Consider the following 16,772-nt stretch of genomic DNA (forward strand, 5'->3'; position numbering starts at 1 on the left):
GCGATAACCCGTCTTCCTATCTTCCACCCTGACCTTATGTAAAAGATGCTTCACTTCAAAGAATCAGGGAGAAGGAACTTGGTGGTTGCGGAGGTCCTGAGTACAGAACGAACATTTCTGGGACAGTCTGTGAAAAATCATCTTTGAAAACAGAAGCTTCTCTAATGAGGAATCAAGACGAACCCAAACACATTATAGCTCATCTCTCTCTTTTTGATCTATTTGTTGACACAGTTCTGAACACTATCCATGACCCCTGAGCTTGTGATTGTGAAAACAAACATTCAATATTAGAAGATTGTCTGATTACACGCCTCTCTGGAACTCTCTTTTTCTATGAGTAATAAAGCAAAATCCACTTTTGGTTATTACTTAAGCTGACATATTGATACAGGCTGATTTAATCTTAATGGGGTGAAGATGAAGTGAGTCCTTTTCCAAATCAAAATGTCCTACTTTAGCCTTTTATTTTCAGACAAGAATCTTAATTTCAATACCTTTTCATACAGATGGAAATTAAATCTTAAAGGAGGACATAATACGCATAAGCACCAGACTGGGAAAAGTGATTCCATGATTGAGCTTTAGTACAATAACTTGTGTTACAACAGCACCATCTGGCGTTTAAGTGGTGCTTCAGTGAGAAGAATTAAGATATTGAGGCATTTTATAGTTTGCAAATTCCAAATTCCTCTCAATTCCTCTCTAACTCTTTCTCTCAAGTTCAAGTTGTTTTATTGGCATGACATTTGTGTTACAGAATTGCCAAAGCATTTTAGATGTGTAAAATACAGAATGTAATTACACCACCCAAATAAAAAAGGAGACAATAAATGAGTAATAAATGAGAGAAAATAATAAATATAAATAATAATAATAATAATAAAATAAATAATACAGACAGTATTTCTTTTTTTTTTTTTTTTTTTTTTTTTTTTTACCCGGCCTGTCAGTAACACAGATAACACATGACAGTACGTATGTGTAGCTATGCTATCATCATTCACAGCCTTTTTTTTTTTTTTTTTTTTTTTTTTTTTATATATTTATTTTTTATTTTTTATTTTTTAATTAATTAAATTTTATATACCCTTTTATTTAACCATACTATGACCGACAAGACCAGGGGACAGAGAAAACAAGAGAGAGAAAGAAAAAAAAAATAAAAAGAAAAAAATAATAATAATAAAAAAAAATAATAATAATAATTATAATGATAATAATAAAAATAATAATAATAATAATAATAAAAAAAAAAAGGAATTAGAAAACAAAACAAACAAAAAAAAAAAGTTGTGGATAAAGTCAACAGAGAAGGGGGAGAGAAAGAGAAAAAAAAAGGAGAATGGGGGATAGAGAGAGAGGAAAAAAAAAAAAAAAACAGACAATTTGCTTCGATACCCGCTGACAAAAAGAGAAAACAACAGAAGACACAACAGAAGACACAACATCAGAGAAACTGCAGCAACAACCAACATCTGTATGAATCACAATAAATTCTAAATGTTAAATGTTATTGAGCAACACGCATAACTAATATTACAAAATAAGTTTTGAAGCAACAGCAGATCAGAACAATGTGTGTCTGTGAGCACCCGTTTTTACACCAATGTGAATGCTTGAGTGTACACCTGTGTGTGTGAGCGCGCTTGTGTTCATAAGGTTCCTCCATGTAAATGTTTAATAGTGTGTGTGTGGGGAACAACAGCCCCATCCCGCAAGGCATGAAGCAGGCATGGAAGAGACCCAGGCCCCAAACATCCGGAGGCCCCCCAGGGCACAGGACCCCCAGGGGAACCACCGCAGGGACAACTGCGGCCCCCACCCAGAAAAGGGCAGAGGAGAGCCCGAAGGTGGGACATCCGACAGCCACAGTATAGACACCCCAGGGTGCCGTGGCGGCAAGCCCGCAGGCTCCGCCGGCAGCCGACCACACCAGGGCAGACCGAGCCCTGGGCCCGGAGATCCAAGGGCCCCCCACCCCCCAACCGGGGCCCAGCAAGGCCAGTAGGGCCAGGCCCCGCCAAGCGACCGCCGAGAGTGGGCCAGCGCTCACCCGAGCATCCTGCCCCGGCGCGAGAAACCACCAACGCACCGGCGGCATCCTCCACCGGCAGGGCATGGTGGTGGGGTGGGGGTCGACTGAGATGATGAGTGAGGTGGAGTCTAAGGCCCGACCTGACACATAGACGTAGACGAACAAGCACACATATACACAAGCATACGTTCCCACCCTCATGCACGCAACGAATATTCTCACCCTCGCCCCACATGTAGACACACAAAAATGGACATGGTACCCACACTCACACTCCCTATATGCACTCTATACTCCTAGATCCAGGCACCACCACCCCCAGAGGGGTAATCAGCGCCCGATCCCGGAGCTGAACCCCCTTCGCTCTGGCGTGGGGACAGGAAGACCACCCCGGTCCCCGCAGCAGCAGAGAAGACCACCAGCCCAGACCCCGACCGGGCGGCCAGCTCATCCTAACAGCCCCCGGCCCCGGACAGAGAACAGAGAACAGGGGTGTGAGATAAAAGAAAAAAAAAAAGACCCCATGCTTCACCTCACCCGCTCAAATTTAGTGTTGGTGTGTGTTGTTCTAAGGTGCTTTAAAACAGGGGTGCTTTAAAACAGGGGAGGGGCACCCTCCACAAGCTTGTATCAGCTCGTCCCCTCCCTAGAGCCCTCAATGTCTATGTGCAACTTAAAATTGAGAAGTGGGCACTGGCACCAGAGGGAAGGCTGAATGAACAGACCGCCCTCCGGATGCCATTCAGTGTGCCCACCCCCAAGGCCCTATATGTATGTGTCATGTGACAGTAAGTAATGAGAATGTCTAAGCTGTAATGTGTGATTGAGATGCAGGTGGCCACGAGGAGACAGAGGAGTACCACCTCCCCCGCATCCCAGCGACACACCCGCACCTCAAAACCCTACCTATGTGTTGGTGTGATGGAGCGGGAGAAGTGAAGCCTTAGGGATGGGGAGGAAAGCATCAGAGGGGGCAAAATACCCCCCCCTTTGGAGCCAGCTCCCCCGCTGACCCCCATAGGCACCCCCATTACCCCAAATCTGCCCAGGGCGGGGGGCCCAGGCCCATCCAGACCAGGGCCCATGGCAGCCCGGGGCGGCCCACCAGACCCCACAGCAGAGGAAAAACTACCCCACCCCATCACTCATTCAACTCCCAGACTACATAAGACAATAAGACACCCAGGTTAAGCCCGTTTTCCCTGCCTCTATTGGATCCCCCCCGCGGAGGCACCGATGTATCGAAGACCCCCACACCAGGGCCGGGCCCAAGCGCATGCACCAACCCATGCTCCCGGCGGCACACCAACCAGGACCCAAGCCCCCCAGGCCCAGCCGTAACCCCAACCGGGAGGCAGAGCGCCCCCAGAACCCCAAGCCCCCCCCGGACCAACCCTGGAACAGTGCAGCCACCAGGCCGGCAACCTACGTCCGCCGGCACAGGCATCCCCAGTAGCGCCGCATGCAGCCGCCAGAAAAACAGCACCCAAGAGTCACCAATACCCCATCCAGGCCAAGATCGCAGCCCCAGCGCCGAACCCCCCAAGAAACCCACCCCCAGGGAACTCCCAGATGCCCCAAGCCCATATGGCCACCCCAACAGCAAAAACCACAGCCGGACAGAATCGGGACCCCCACTCACACTAGGTGATGGAGCTGATCAAAGGAGCCCAGAGAGATTGATCTAATGTGGCAGCAGAAGCTGTGTCAAGACTAATATAATCCCACAAATGATTTCTATATTGGTTGATATTAAGATTATTTTTATTTTTCCAGTTCATGAGGACAGTCTTCTTAGCAATGCATAGGGCAGTGAAAGCCATGTGGATTGTGTTACCTTCTGTAGTGACACCATCTAGGTCGCCCAACAAGCAGACTGAAGGAGAGGCTGGAATAGAGCATTTAAGACACTTTGATAAATCTTCACAAATCCTGTACCAGTACCTCTGAACAGGTGGACAGAACCATAGAGCGTGGATGTAATTGTCAGGTGTATTGCCTTGACAGTGTGAGCAGTTGTTAGAAGCTGTAAGACCCATCCTGAACATCCGATGACCTGTGTAGTGCACTCTATGCAGGATTTTGTATTGTATTAATTGTAAACCAGGATTTCTAATCAGTTCAAAGGTTTTTAAACATATCTGAGACCAGAAATTATGGTCCCAGTTTACTGCTAGATCTGCCTCCCATTTTGCAATAGGAAGTGATACTGATTCATCTATTTTGGAAAGTGTCCTGTATATTTTAGACATTAATTTGGGGGTTTTGAGATTAAGAAAATCTGCCACACTTGGTGGTATTTGTAATTTGATATGATTAGATTTAAATTTCCCTTTTACAATAGATTTAATTTGTTGATATTCTAAAAATCTGTTTTTGTTAATCCCATATTGTTTAACTAATTTGTCAAAGGGAATAAAGTCTGTCCCTTCTAATATATGTTCCAGGTATTTAATACCTTTATAACTCCAATCTGTGAGGTTCATCATATTATTGTTTAGCAATATGTCAGGATTGTTCCAGATGGGGGTACGTTTGCATGGGATTAGTGAAGACTCAGTCATTTTTAGAAACTCCCACCATGCTGTCAGAGAAGAGCTGATACTGATGCTTTTGAAGCATACGTGTCGTTTGATGATCAAGCTAATGAATGGCAGATCCGAAATCTCTATATTATTGCATAATGCCTGTTCTACATCTAGCCAAGGCTCATCTAAGAGGGTGTGTTTTAACCACCCTGAAATGTGTTGAAGCCTGTTGGCTAAGAAATAGTGGTGAAAGTTAGGTAGATCTAGTCCTCCTTTATCCTTGGTCTTTTGCAGCGTTTTTAAGCTAATACGCGGGGGTTTACCTTTCCAAAGGAATTTAGAGATGGAGGAGTCCAGAGATCTAAACCAGTCAGGTGATGGTTTGCTCGGGATCATTGCAAATAAATAATTAATTCTTGGCAAAACCATCATTTTTATTGAGGCGACTCTTCCCATGAGTGATATGGGTAGAGACTTCCATCTGGTTAGATCATCTTCTACCGTCTTTAAAAGTGGGATGTGGTTTAATTTAATCAAATCTGCCAGCCTAGGAGAAACATTAATACCTAAATATTTAATATTTCCAGATTGCAGTGGAGTGGAGGAATTCTGGAAGGAGCAATACAGACAGTATTTCTAATATTAATTATAATAATGACAATTATATACAATGAAGAATTTAATTCAATAAAATGTAATTGTTTGATTGATAAGTAATATGCCAATTTGGTGGTTCTATTAACACTTGATTTGGTTTGGATTTTTTTTTTTCATCCTAATTATACTTTAAATTTTTGTCAGTTTCTTTATGAATGTTAGGGTTGTGACTGCAGTCAGACTTGAGTTTCATTCATTAGTTTAAGCACAATTGTATTTAGAAGTTGAGACACTGTGGGGGATTCATTGGAAAGGAGGGCTTTATATTGAATAGATTCAGTGTCAGATTGAGTCAGGTGATGCCAGAACTGAACAGCTCTTCTTTTTTCTTTTTTTTTTTTCAATGTGTAATAAGCCCAACTCGCTGATGTAGATGTTAAACAGGATTGAGCTCAGACTGCATCCCTGCCTCACTCCACAAAGAACACAGTTCTGAGATTCCCAATTTTGACCACACATTTACTGTTTTTATACATGGCTTGTATAACATTGAATGTTTTTCCACCAATGCCAGTTTGTAATAATTTGTATAGTAAACCATCATGCCAAATAGAGCCGAAAGCTTTTTTTTCACTTGTGCTGCCTGCTTTCTTAGAGAGCATGGCAGCTTCGGCTGAGACTGGGCTTGATTTCCTCACATGGCGTCACAGAGTTAAAATAGTGTGGAGGCTTGTTGTCTGGGTGTTGGAGAGATTGTTGGTCATCAAAACATTCTCTCTGCATCCAGAATGAATAACGCGACCGTGATTTTTTTTTCAATTCGGTGGAAAGGGCGAATGAAGTGGTTAATCGCGGTATAATCAGTTATGAAACGCTTATACCTGTTCTGCCTCTTTTACTACCATCAAAAAATAAAATAATCACAATATCAAATATCCCTCCTTTTCTCAGTGATGATATACTGAAACAAACACTTTCACGTTATGGAAAGTTGATTTTGCCAATCAAAAAGATCACAGTAGGGTGTCTCCTTTATTGAAACATATTGTTTCATTTAGGAGATTCGCTTTCATAATAGTCAAAGATGATGCTGAACTTGATTTGGCACTCAATTTCCGTGTGGATGACTTTGAATATGTAGACATGACATATGTTGAATATGTTTGTAACTACTGACAGAATGAAATGTTTTGGATGTGGTAAATCGGGACACTTAATCCGTTCATGTCCTCATAAGACTAGTGCAACTGGAAGTAGTAAGGATAGTGCTGCAGCTGAGAAAAACAATACTGTAAAACCGTCTGAGGTCGTTTTGGCCGAAACACTGCTGACCGCGGATAAACCTGCTGGGCAAGGAACATCTGTTGTGGGGCCTGTGGAAGCTGGATCCACCTCAACGGAGTCTATGAATGAAGGTAGGGATACTTCAGAAACTCTTTTAGCTGAGGAAATTACTTTGTTGAGCAGTGACGTGAGGCAAGATGTGTCTGAGATAGAAACAGAGAATAAGATGTTCAAAGTACCAACAAAAATGAAAAATGTGGAAAACATCAGTAGTGCAAACTGTGATTGAAGATCAGTGATTGAAGATCAGAAAGAGTCAGAAAGTGAAAGTGAAATGTCTGATTCGAGTACAGTGATGTCACAGACTGAAGGGATAAGCAGAAGCTATGAGGTTGATGACATAAAATGTTTTCTTAATACCACAAAAATAAAAGAGGTGTGATTGTAAAGGAATATTTCCCTGATCTGAAGCAGTTTCATGATAAAGCCAAAAGCTGAATGGCTGAAGGGTGCCTTTCAAATAAGGAAGTTTACCACTTGAAAAAGATTGTGAGGAAAGTTGGCATAGATTTAAAGGAAAATGAGGACTAAGAGTACTAATTTGGGGATGCTTGTGTTTTGTTTTGGGTGTTTATTTATTTTCGTATGGCTGAGATGCGTATTGCCTCCTTGAATGTTGCTAGAGATTATAGAAAAAGAGCTGAGTTGTATGAAATTATCAAACAGAAAAAAAAATAGATGTCATTTTAATTCAAGAAACGCATAGTGATGTGAATAATGTAAATGATTGGATACAGGAATGGGAAGGTTTATCTTTTCTAGCCACAATACCACATTAAGTCAAAAATTACTGTCAAAAAGCCACCAAAACAGCTCTTATGCGTTGAGGCATGGACTCCAAAAGAGTGTCTTGTGGTATCTGGCACCAAGATATTAGCAGCAGATCCTTTAAATTCTACAAGTTGCGAAGTAGGGCCTCCATGGATCAAATCTGTTAAAATCTTCTCAGATTAAAATCTGGGAAATTTGGAGGCCAAGGCAACACCTTGTCATGTTGTCATTCCTAAACTTTTTATTTATTTATTTATTTTTATAGTGTGCTAGGTATTTTCTGTTTTTTTTCTCAGTTTTCTCTTAATTTAAGGGCAAAAAATTTAGATATAGCCAGGATATAACCTCATCAATGCACGATGAGAGAGCAGTCAAGGCCAATGGATCATTTTTCTTAAAAGGTAAATAAATTTGCGTGTCATCGACATAGAAGTGAAACAACATCCTGTGTTTTCTAAAAATGGAGCCCAGAGGTAGCATATAAATTGAAAATAAAGTAGGGGCCAAAAATAGAAGAAGAGAGAGAAGCAGTGTAAGATAAAAATTCTCCTAGCCTAACCACATATTTCCTGTCAGATAAAAATAACTGGAACCACTTTAGAACTGTGCCGGAGAGACCCACCCAAGATTTTAGTCTATTAATTAATATAGAATGGTTAATTGGGTCAAAAGCCGCTGATAAATCTAAAAGAACAAGGATCACATATTCACCCGTATCAGTGGTTAAAAGATGTCATTTAACACTCTCAGAAGGGCAGATTCAGTACTGTGGGCAGCCTTAAAACCAGACTGAATGTGCTCAAACACACTATTTAAGGCAAGTGTAAGAGTCATTTAAGTATTTGTTTATTTATATAGATGCAAAATAAGTTATTGTTTGGAAGCTGGATGCGAGCTCTCAAACAGGCCTAACTTAAACAAATGTATGTCCTCTCACTCTGATATTGCTTGTGCGCACTCAGACTGTGTGCAATCGCGATCTCTCCATGCTTTTATAGTAGAAATTATTTATCTTTGCTCTTAGATTAAACTTTGTCAAAAGTTATCATTCAGAATAGATCCACGCCTGACCGATGAAAATGCTACTGGAAATTTTATTGACTGTAAGTGAAATGCACCAGAAAGTCTTTCAATATGAAAGATGGAACTTTAATTTCTTAAAAATGTAAGTTTATGCTAGAAATGTTTCGGAATGGAATATTTGTATGATTTGTACACATAAATATTCTAGTCGGTCTAACTGCATCACTACATTGCACAGACATTACAGGTCAAAGCCATCTGATGTTCCATTTATCTAAATAAATAACATACAGTATATGGCTCTTAAATCACTGCTTATAAAAATTCAGTGTTGTCATATTTCGAATACCTCAACTGAATTGAGGTAATTTGTTTTAGAATTTTATTACTGACTGTGTAATTATCTTTTTTTGTAAATTCAGTTCAGTTTGAAATCAAATTTGAAATTAAGCTTCTTTGCTGTAAGCTTTTGCATCGAACAAAGTTACCCTATTTTAAAGACACAAATATACAGAATGAGCAAATGTTTAAGATTGATATTTTTGTAATCAATGTTTATATGTAGGCTATGTAAATAAACGCCCATATTAAAATATGTTCATCACATAAAGCTTGAAATAATGTTTGACTTGAAAAAAATTTAAAATATTAAAATATCTATATGGCATTATACAGTATGTAGTAGTTTTGCCAATGGTACTGAAAATTACTGAAGTCATGAAGTCATCATGAAATCAAAAATGACCCTACTTACTTTTTTAGTGCACATGACTAGTCTTGTGGTGAATAATTAAACAGTGCAAGTCAATACACCAGGGAAAAAAAGAGTCTGCCGTCGTAATATTTAATAAAAAAAACTGCTTCCACTCTGGAATGGCGTTCTTGCTCCGATGATGTCAGTTTAAAGGCTTGGGGAGAATCCTCTTGTCATGACGTAAGGACTACTGTTTCCGGGTCCATGTCTCTACTAGCTTCATTTGAGAATGCTATCTCAACAGCCATTTATGAGCACTATTTAATTAATGTTAGATTTGCTGTGCACACTACAGTCTCCGTGCTCACACTGTCTCGACACTAATATTTTAGCTGAATCATTGTCTGGCCATCTGGGTTTTCAGTATGGAGATAAAGGTTAGGGTTATAATATTTCAGTATTACATGACATCGTGGGTGTATATTAGCAGTTTGTTGTTTTCTTGGGGCATCTGACAGAGCGTTAGGACCCAGAAGCGAAGATATGAATTAATATTTTTTGGTCATTCATTAAATATTGCTGCTAAAAAGTAACTAGTAACTAGTACTCTGAGTAGTTTTTGAGACGAGTAATTTGTACTTTTACTTAAGTAACGTTCCCTATCGATACTTCACTCATACTGTGTCGCTAGACGCTATGGGGGAAAACACCTTTTTCTCAGAGGACTGAAGACTTTTTCAATCACGCAGTGTGACTGCACGGCCATTGTTTCGTGCAGTGATATAAAAATGAACCAATGGCAAAGCCCACCAGAGCCCGCCAGAAGGGGCGAGGCCATCTGGCTATATAAGCAGGCGCTTCGCCATAGGAAATCAGATCAATTCTCCTTCAGCGACGACTTCTTCTCTTCGCTGATCTCAGGAATCCAGACGCTCGCCGTTGACACGCCTCTCTGCGGATTGAAGCTGCCTTTTCTACTGGAAAAGGTGGAATGTTCACACTGCGTGAACATGAGTCTCGCCACTCTGCACGCTTGGATCGCTTTCTTTTTAGAGAGTGAACACGCCATCCCATTTTCTTCCTCCCAGGGACATTTGAGGAAAAAACAGCGGGGCAAAGGGACTAAGCGCTCAGCGGCGAGCGAGCTCACACCGGCTCAGATCCCGCTTGCCTCGCCTCCACAAAGCAGAGAGGATTCTCCCGTCCTCTTCGAGCACGCGGACCAACGCCTCGGCTGGTGCGAGTGATGTGGTCTCGTTCGGTGCTGTCGAGGACGAGCTATTAGACAACAGCATGTCTCTAATAGCATCAGATGTGGAGGAGATGTCGGGCTCTACTGTAGATCCCGCCCCTTCATCGTCTGCCGAGCCCAGTGACTCGAAGCCAGGGATGGATGCCGAACTGTTCTGCATCCTCTCTAAGGCAGTCGACGAGCTGGGCTTGGATTGGTCTGTGCCGGAGGAGCCCACTCGTAGTCGTCTGGATGAATGGTTCCTGCCGGGGCACCGCACGGCCTCTCGTCAGCGAGCCTCTCCCTTTTTCCCGGAGGTCCATGACGAACTCACGAAGTTGTGGCGCGCTCCCTACTCAGCTCTCCTCCGCCCTAATTCTTCCGCTGCTCTCTCCTCAGTGGACGGCGCCGAAGAGAAGGGCTACGAGAAGATGCCCCCCCTCGATGAGGCAGTGGCTGCGCATCTTTGTCCGCCCTCCGCTATTGGATGGAAAGCGAAAGGTCGCTCACCCCTCCAAGCCCTGCAGGACGACTTCTGCCCTCGCTGGACGAGCGTACTCCTCCGCCGGGCAGGCCGCCTCAGCGCTTCACTTCATGACTGTGCTCCAGGTCTTTCAGGCCAAACTCCTCCAGACCATGGATGAGTCCGGACCTGAAGCCGCTGCTTTAAAGGAGCTACATAGTGCTACTGACCTGGCTCTGAGGGCCACCAAGGCCAGAGCACTCCCGCTATGCCAAGCGCTACCCGTTTCCTTGGACCCTGCACCCTCGGCATCGTCCTGATCCACTGGAAAGGAAGACGAGGGGGCAAAGTCTCGCAAACACTGGACCAACCCCAAAACGCCCTCTGTTGTGCCTTCAAGCACCCTGTTCGGTTCTGGGTGCCAATGGCAGTTTGTTTGTCACAAAATCTGTTGTGAATCACGGGCCCTTTCAAAAAGTGCCCTCACACACAGCCGCTGTTATAGCGAGAAAAATAAAAAACAAACATTTTCAAAAAGAGAGCAAATTTCCTCTTCCAGTTACCAAGTGTGTCGAGTCCCCGCAAGGCAACTCACCACCCGAACTAATCCAACCCCTTGCCACATGGGCCAAGGCCTGGCGAATTTGCTGGCAAAAGGAGCTATAGAGATAGTTCCTCCAGCTCAGAGCGAGTCAGGCTTCTACAGTCATTATTTCCTCGTCACCAAGAAGGATGGCGGCCTCCAGCCCATCCTCGATCTCAGACGTCTGAACCATGCCCTCATGAAACGGCCGTTCAGAATGACTACACTGAAGCAGATCCTCTCACGAATTTGCCCAGAGGACTGGTTCTTTTCACTGGATCTGAAAGACGCTTACATTCACATCGAGATAGCCCCCCGTCACAGACGATTCTTGAGATTTGTCTTTGAGGGAGTGGCTTATCAATACACGGTCCTGCCCTTTGGGCTGGCGCTGGCTCCCCGCACTTTTACAAAGTGCATAGAGGCGGCCCTCTCCGCTGTGAGACAGATGGGAGTCCGTGTCCTGAAATACCGGAGCGCGGTCAGGGCATTGAGAACTTACATCGAGCGTTCCGTGCCCTATAGGCAATCTTAACAACTCTTTGTCTGCTTTGGCGGTCGCACCAAAGTGTCTCCGGTCACAAAGCAGAGGGTATCTCGGTGGTTAGTTGACGGTATTGCACTAGCATACTCCTCCCTGGGCCTCCAGAGCCCCATTGGAGTGAGAACCCATTCCACTAGATGCGTGGCCTCTTCCTGGTCATGGTCTAGTGGTGTGTCCATGGCAGACATTTGTGCGGCGGCCGGCTGGGCCTTGTCATCCACTTTTGCCAGGTTCTATAACTTGGATGTTCCAGCCTTACAGGCCCAGGTTCTATCTGCTTAAGTGGCACAAGCCTGTTTAAGCGGCCTATTTTCAGGCATTGCCTGATTCTCCAAGAACGCTCTTGGCCCTATTGCTAGTGCTGAGGCTGTACTTATGACCGTTGGAACAATGATCTAGGCTGGGCTGACCTCTAGGAGTTCAGTCCTCTTGCCCTCTGCAGGATTCTCATAATTGGTCCCTCTGAGCCTTACTGCTCAAGGCCAGTTTATATCGGTTGGTCCTCTTCATGGCATGGCGGGATTGTATTTGTTCCCCAGTACTCGTTCCCGTATCTCAGGGAATCGAGGTTACGTTAGTAACCGAGTATGTTTTGACACCAGTACTTTTACTTGTAATTGAGTATTATTTCAGCAATGTAGCATTACTTGTAGTTAAATACAAATTTTCAGAACTCTTTCCACCACTGGAAATCACAAATTGGATGGACTGCTATCATAGCAAGAAAAGACTGAAGATGGAAAAACACAATCTTTTCCAAAACCTTGTAAATAAATGGTAAAAAAGATATAGGGCGATATTTTTTTAAAACCAACAGGTCGAGTGAAGGCTTCTTGAGAAGAGGTGTGACAGAAGCCACTTTCAAATAAGCAGGAACCACAGCAGTTGAAAGACACTTATTTAAAAAGCACACTAGGCACCTGTCCAACCGAATCAAGAATTTGTTTTAAAAATCTAGGATGTATAACATCATATGAAGAAGAGGATGGTTTCAACTTGGCAATAGTGTCTTTGAGCGACTGAAAAGAAACCGGTTCAAAAACATCCCAAGATGCAGACAACGGCGGGGGGAGAGGCAGCTCAATAGGGAATTATAAGATACCAGTCCTGGTTTAACGACTTGATCCTTAAAAAACCTTGAAAAGCTTTCACAAAGTGGCAACAGACATAGTATTGACCGAGGAATTAACAACAGTATTGATAACAGAAAACAAGACTTTGGGTCTGGACTGATTAGGTAAAATTAAATGAGAAAAACAGATTGCCTTTGCCGATTTGGCGGCTCTCTGATAAGCCAATAAACTGTCTTTGAACAACTGTAATGAGATGTGTAAATTGTCCTTTTTCCACTTACACTCAGCCTTTCTACATGTTTGCCTTTACAGTTGAGTTTCAGCAATGCCACAATTCAGATTTAGGTTTGTGCTTAAGAGGCTTTAAACGAGCAGTCACATTCATTACATCAAGCCAAGCACTATTAAACAGATTGAGATGTTCATCCGCATCCAAGTCTGATAACGGAGAGTCCAGGAGTAATTGAGAATAGGACTTAGTAAAACAATGACTAAAATTTACACTAAACTGAGGAGACTAAACCTGAGACAGAGATGACGCTTTTGTAGAAACATGAGAAAGACTAGGAAGACATGTTAAATAAAATACGCTTGTGATCAGAGACCATAAAATCAGAAACCGTAATATCAGTAATATCAACCATAAGAACAATGTCCAGAGTATCACTGTGGATATGGGTGGAGCCTTTAACCCACTGTATCAGGTTAAAAGCGGTAATTATATTAAGAAATTCCCTCAATAGAGGGTTTGACTGACAGCAAACATGAATGTTAAAATCACCCACCAATAAAAAGAGATCAAATTTAGTAACAATGTTACCAATGAAGCTTCGAAGCTGATATAGATATCCACAGGGACAAAGCGACATTGCGCACGGTGAGAGTTTTTCAAAACAGTCACTAACCCACCCCCTCGTCCATTTTGGGGAGGGGAGTTAAAAAATGCACAGTCAACCGGAACCAATTCAGATAAAGGGGTAAGATCGCAATCCTTAATCCATGATTCAGTTATAAACATGAAATCCAAATTTTGCAAAGAAAAGAAGTCATTCACCAGAAAAGTCTTGTTCACCTCTGAGCAAGCGTTGATTAAAACCATATTGGGTTGAGGGACAGCGCCAGGGGAGAGTGGCACTCTGCACAGCGGACGCAGCACACCAGGAGCTGCGCCAGTTCTCTGGAGATAGCGGCCGATCCGAGAAAGGCCAACCCGGGGGACAGAGGATGGGAACAGGGGAAGAACAGGTCGAAGCCACTGGTGAGCCTGATCCAGGAGACGCCAGACCATTGAGCCGCCATAAAGCGTTCGAAATACGGCAGGCGGGCTTTCAGCTTGATCATAAGTCCTCCCCGATTCAGCTTGATCGTAAGTCCTACCCGCGTTTCCTCCTGCGTTCCTCCGTAGATTGTTAAGAGGCTAATGGCAAATGCACTCCGGAATGTCCATTGTAAAACTCCCATGCTGTTTGTTAACCCTCCACATCCGACTTTTGAAAGTTAAAAAATGTTGACCGAATGTCCAAAAGAGACTGGCGATCATAAACCACAAGGGCGCCACAGTTTGAGTACCGAACAAACAGCCAGACTATCAGACAAGAGAGCAATAGACAGCATGCCGACACTGGCGCCATCTTACCTTCATGTGAAGCAGGTTTCCCCTCTGGGAAAACCCCTTGGTCCTGACCCACCACTGCAGGGGTCTCATGTACAGCTGGCCAAAAAGGTATCCCGTTGGATGCAGCTGCCATCAGACCCAACAGTCTCTGAAACTGTTTGACAGTGAGTGACTAGCCTTCCCAAACTCCCCTTATGGCTGTGAGAATCACTTCGATACCAGCAGGAGATAGCTGTACCTGCATCGTAGTTGTATCTCACACCACGCCCAGATAAGTGGTTCTCTGTAGTGGAGAAAGCACACCTTTCTTGGCATTTATATATATAGATATAGGCGAGCACGACATCTCGATGCCGAATCGCTTGCTGCGGAGACTGAGCTAGGGTCATCCAGTCGTTGATGTGATGCAGTATGCGAATGCCCTGGAGTCACAGCGGAGCCAGAGCAGCATCCACACACTTGGTGAAAGTGCAGGGTAAGAGTGACAGGCCGAAGGGAAGAACCCAAAACTAGTATGCTTCACCCCTGAAAGATAACTTCAGGAACATCCTGTGTTGAAGAAGGATGTATATGTGGAAGTACACGTCCTTGAAATCTATCGTGACAAACCAGTCCTCGGACCTGATTTCAGTTACGATCTGTTTGATAGTGAGCATCTTTAACCGAAAGCGTTTGATAGCACGGTCCAATAGAAGCAGATGTTTAATCGGACGCAACCACCCATCCTTCTTCAGAACGATGACGTAACGGCTGTAGAACCCGGACTGTCTGTCAAGAGGAGGGACCACCTCGATGGCCTCCTTCCTCAAGAGAATGCCTACTTCCTGTTCCATTACCAGAGCCTGCTCGGGGCCCGCTAACATGGCAATTACTCCGTTGAAACAAGGCGGTCGAGAACCTCTTTCTACAGTCTGCAGGGCACATTGTGAGACATTTGGCAGAAGTTCCACACTGCCAGAAAGTCTACTAAGGGAACCAGCCTCTCAAGACTGGCCTCTGGTGTGGCTAGAGGAGTCACTTCGGTGCCCTGGCCGGCAGGGAACTACCGACCTGACCGCTATAGTGCCTTCCCCTGAGGGGACGAGCATTCCCATGTCGCCCGAGTGTCGCCCGACCCTTGCTCCTCCTGCGGGGGGGTGCGGGTTGAAACACTCCGCTTTGACTCTGGTAGAATGAGGAGCTTAATGGCTTTGGCTGCTCCCGCTCAGCAGCCCCGACGTCGTCTCAATCTCCTCTGTATCCAGAGGATGAGGGAGAAGATAGGGTGAGAACCATATCCAAACCTCTAATAAATAATAAATAAATATATGCAATTTAAAGAATCGTGAAAAATAGCTTACAAACATATTAATCTGTTTACAAGCAATTGAAGGAAAGAGAGAGAAAGGAAGCCTCCATCTACAGAGTTTCCCCCGTGCAGACTTGTGATGCACTTGTTGCCTCGGCAACGCTAGATCCAAGCCATGCGATTCTAATTGCATTGACTTTCTTCCCTCGAGAAGAAAGCCAGCGGTGGCGGAGTTACACATTTCATATAGTGTACACCTCGGGAATATGAATGAACACAGCCAGCCCCCTCATACACAAAGGACTGTGGTGGCAAGGACCGAGATAAGGACAAGTCCATCCCGGATCCCTCCTCTAAATCTACTTGTGATCCCCATGACAACAATCTACGCTGGTTGGTCTCATCGAACATGGCCAGGCGAGAGTGGAGCGAGAGAAGCTTGCGGTTGTGCCAGTCAGCCCCCTCGAGAGCTGATCGTGCATGCTCCACTCCCAGACAAACAACACAAAGATCGTGTGAATCCCCCATGGCCAGATAGTGTGGACAGGGGGAAACACAGTGTCTAAAGTGTCATTCGCTCACCATAGACTTTTGTTTACACTTTGACATTGTTTCTCGCTTTCTATAAAGAGTTTTTTTGAGTTGACTGACTGTGCTTATGCAGACTCACTTTGTACTAATTCTTTGCATGATGATGGGGCCTCCGTATGATGATGCAGAAGGGCACTTCAAGAAGCAGTTGTTTGGTCCCCTACACCCTTCAACACTTCGAAGCTCTCACTCCGGACGGTGTACCCTTTGAAGGGAATAGGGCATAGGGATGAGCCCTGCTGAATGGAATGCAGGGACTGTCTCCATGCTATGTAAACATGCTGTGTACACATACCTATCACTACAAGAACAATTATGGCTGTATTATTTCAAAAATTGTCCCCTTCAAAAATTGCTCTTGAGAAATTTTATGTTTATTGTCCACCCCT

The sequence above is a fragment of the Barbus barbus genome (assembly GCF_936440315.1).
Source record: "Barbus barbus genome assembly, chromosome: 28".
Classification (NCBI taxonomy): domain Eukaryota; kingdom Metazoa; phylum Chordata; class Actinopteri; order Cypriniformes; family Cyprinidae; genus Barbus; species Barbus barbus.